Source organism: Clarias gariepinus, chromosome 6 (assembly GCF_024256425.1).
Source record: "Clarias gariepinus isolate MV-2021 ecotype Netherlands chromosome 6, CGAR_prim_01v2, whole genome shotgun sequence".
NCBI lineage: Eukaryota > Metazoa > Chordata > Actinopteri > Siluriformes > Clariidae > Clarias > Clarias gariepinus.
Window position 1 is genome coordinate 39,042,346 of NC_071105.1, and position 4,102 is coordinate 39,046,447.

The 4,102-nt window shown below is 39.3% G+C and overlaps 1 long non-coding RNA gene across 1 annotated transcript; it reads left to right on the forward strand.

Annotated features, from left to right (window-relative positions):
* The first annotated feature begins 660 nt into the window (after positions 1 to 660).
* LOC128527154 (uncharacterized) lies at positions 661 to 1,686 on the forward strand. Its single transcript, XR_008360845.1, has 2 exons — positions 661 to 889; positions 1,330 to 1,686. It is a non-coding gene; the product is annotated as an uncharacterized LOC128527154 (long non-coding RNA).
* Positions 1,687 to 4,102: the final 2,416 nt, after the last annotated feature.

Consider the following 4,102-nt stretch of genomic DNA (forward strand, 5'->3'; position numbering starts at 1 on the left):
GAAACAAATTAAAACAACAGTTAAACACTTCATCATATGTATCTGTGCTAGTTTGTGACTATGTGACCCATAATAATTTTTTCTCAGTATAAAAGTTTTTTTTTTTTTTAAGAACTCCATTAAAAGAGCAAAGACAAACTTAGAAGGAGTGGAAGGTAAGAAACCTCAGTGGAGAATACTGACTGTGACATGGTGCTAATTGCTCTGTGTGTGTGTGTGTGTGTGTGTTTGGCGGGGGGAGGGGTACTTCAGACTTACTTGTCTGCGCAATGTTTGTGTTAAACCAACGGAGAAATGCAAAGAAAACGAAAAGAAACACACACCTCTCATCCACAAACGCTTTAACTGTTGTCTTGTAAATCGTTGATTAAACCTAAGAACACAGCTGTTCAGCATCAGTCCTAAACACAAGCGCAGGGTCTGTTTTTGTCCTTAATTAAAAGACACCAATATGTTAATAATTTACACAATGATAACATGTTGTTTATGTTTAATGTTTATTTTGCGGGAAAAGGTAATAAGCAATATTTAAAATAAAACAAACCAGGAAGTAAGTGTTTCATACATTAAGGTGCTGTGTATAACCAAGTGCCCCAACAGACATAGTAACAGTGTAGAGAGTGTGTGCGCTGTGGGGGATTGGAAGGTGAACGAAGATAATAGGTGCGTTCGAGCTCATGCTGCGCTGTGCAGTTCGATCGGTGAGATTAGCCGGAAGCAGTCGGGGAGGAGCTGAAAACGGAGCCGTCAAGTCGGACACGTTGGGGATCTCGTTGCTTCCTCAAACATGGCAGATCACGTGGCGTTTGCCTACTTTATTGCAGATGAACTGGAAGCTATAGAAATACCTTTTTTTGTTGGAAGAAATGCAGCAGGATGAACAACGACGGTAAGTTTATAAACAATATATGTGCATGTGTAAATCATTTCATTTTAAAGTTACTGAACAAATACTGTTTTACAAATCAAGCTCATACATAATTAAATTATGTTTTGTTTAGTGGTGTTATGTTAGGTCTTATGTTGCAGTACCAACATGCAATCTTTTCAGTGAAAGTTAAAAATTGTAGACAGTTAATATAATTTAGTCTATAAGACTTACTAGTAAAATTGTATGAAAGTGCAACAAATGCAAGGCAAAGCTCTGAAGTGTCACCTCAAAGTGCATTTTGAAATTGTAACTGAAAATAAGAGGCAATTTATAACATTGGAAAGATGACAATAAAAGTACATACATTGCTTGAAAAAGAATAATCTTTATTTGCCATGTTTTCTAGAAGGTTTTAGTAACTGTATAATTTGCTCTTGTTGTCTTCCGATTTTCCTTAGCTCCTCCACAACAGTTCCCAAACTGGTCAACATCTTTTTTTTTTTAAAAAAAGATCGTCTGCGCCTCTCTTTTAGTTGACGCCATCTCTTCAGGTCCGGCCTTACAAGAGACTCAAGCACAGCTGTTCTTCGTTCTGCATGCGCTTCATATGCCTCAAAAAATTGTGAGGATCTCTGCCTCCTGGACATGCTTGTACTGGCAGAGGTCCCCGGCTGCTCGTCTACAGAAGCACCTGCTGCCTGAGCTTGAGGAAGAGAGATTGATGGAGGCCTGTTTTGAGAAGGTGGATCTTCCACACATAGAGGAGTAGAGCAGATAGTTCCAGGTGGTGCAGTTCCTATCCCAGAGGACCCAAATAGCTCATCCATTTGCTGCAGAAAAAGCACAATGTAATACGAAAGTGACTTTGTAATAAGATGCAAAATGATCTTTTTACAGTGCAGTCTTAGACTTACTGTGTAGTACTCCCAGGTTTGCTTTCCCTCCCCAGTTGCACGGCGGCGATCCTTAACTCTTTTGTAAGTAGTTAACATGTTGGTTAACTTTTTCTAATTTTTTCACTTGACAAGGTGTATCCAATTTGTGAAAAAGTAGTTTGTAGCTTTTTATAAAAAGCACTTTTGTTGCGGAAGTAGAGTTGCTGATAAGTTTTTGTAAGGTCCAAAAGTAGCAACGTCATTTTGTGTGTGATTTCTGAAAAAAAGTTTTTTACCACTGCAAACACATGCATCTTTTTTCCAGTCTTAGGTGTCATACCTTGTGATTCAGGGCGGTCTATCTGGATGGAGGATGGGTTTCTGGCTCCTGAAGGGTTACCACCCACTACATCGGTTTTTAGGGTGGTAGTCGGTAGGTCCTGGCTAATGGGTGTCTGTTGCACAGGGCACTGGCTGGTTGGTGGTTTCACAAAACCGAGATTTAGGGGTACAGGTGACTCAGTGGAGGTAGAGGGACATAGAGAAGGAGGTGGGGGAAACACTGCAGCACAAGCTAGATCGCTGATACTGTAGGAGCTATTTAGAGAGAAAGCTGAAAATTTAGTTGTCACTTATGTGTCCAGTATGTGTTTGTTCATCACAAGTGTTTACCTTGTTTTGTGTCAACGGCTGTAACTTTTGCCATGACATCAGAGAGGAACATCTGGGGAAATGCTCAAAACTATCACACAGTCCTCTCTCTGGAACTTTCTTGGAGGTCTCCATTGACTATGCCTTTCTAAACTTGTTTCGTGATTTGTTTTTATTTTTGTCTTTGCATTTAAGAATTTATAGCCATTAGAATTTTGCCTGTTGTTAAGATACCTGTACCACTGCTGTTGTTTTGTTGAAAAATTTAATAAAAATCACACAAATCATTGTTAACTTGTATTTATTCCAGTTCTTCCATTTACTTACCAGTTTTCATTCTTTCTGCAATTTTCTTGGAAACCTTAAGCGTAAAGGTTCTTCCTTTGCTGTCCTTCACATTCATTGTTATATTATTCATTTTGTTTTTTCTTGCACTTATGCATGGTCTTTATATATGCGAAATGAGAGACCATGGGACTATACTCAAGGTGTGCGAAGCTACCGAGAAAAATCATAGATGCACAAGCCCAATGTATTTGTCTTTATTATAATTTATACCAGTGTATAAAAGTGATCTAAATGTTGTATTTTTCACTTGACAATGCACACTAGCACAATGCAACACATGCAAGTGAAGCAGCAACTACAGATTTCAGCATCATTCAATGTTGACCACATTACATTAAAATCTCTGTGACATTTTAGTTATTCCATTAAAAATATTACTTAAATATGCAGCTGAATACTATAAGTGGTCTGTATGAAAAAAGTACAATAAACTTATGCACAAATCCAACATAAAGAATTTAAAGGAAAAAATTCACGAAATGGCATGCAAATTGATTTATTATGCAATTATATGGATTAAGGCACGAAAGACTCGTGATTATCATCATGTGGTGAATGTGGCCAATCATGAGAAGCTGTGACATCATCACAGCCTGGTGCAGTCGCTCCTGAAATGCTGCGCTGGCTAAGCAAGCCGGCTGTCCTCGAAACGCTCTCGCGTTACTTTGATGCCACACGTGAACGTCACGTGGCGTCGGCGCCGGTTCAAGTCGGACAAAATTTCTAACCGGCATGCACTACTTCAAGTCAGCCGCCGATCGGTCTGTGCAGCGCCGCATGAAGTCGAACGCACCTAATCATTTACAAGACAAAAGACGTTCAGAGGTGTGTTATGCCCTAAACCCCCCCCCCCCATTACGCAATCGCTATCTTCAAAGAAAAGCCGCCGCCCCTTTTCATTTCAATGCTATAGCGAGTGTTTTTTCTTCCCCTCTGCTCGGTTTTGTGAACAAAGTTGCGTTCAGTAACACGATGGAACCAATTACATAAACAGCAGCAACAACAACCATTATGATCACACTTTGTTGAATTTATATTGCTTAAATATTTCGCAGCTCTGTCCTCTTTGCATTGCTACGTGTTTATTTACTTCCTTTTCGCATCGCACGTATAATGCACTCTAAAATCAACACTATCAAACTTGGAAATGATATAATATCAAATCAAACATCACGTTATTAAAATTAACGAATTTGTCACTACTCTTCTCTTATGCAGCACGGCTTAAAAGATAATAAAAATTACACCAAAGTGCTGCAGGTTTGGTGTCTGTGAGCTTTCCTAATCAGAGTTACTCGGGGGGCATTTTGTGGCTGCTCCAGTTACACTCTACTTAGATATTGCACAGAGGGGAGTT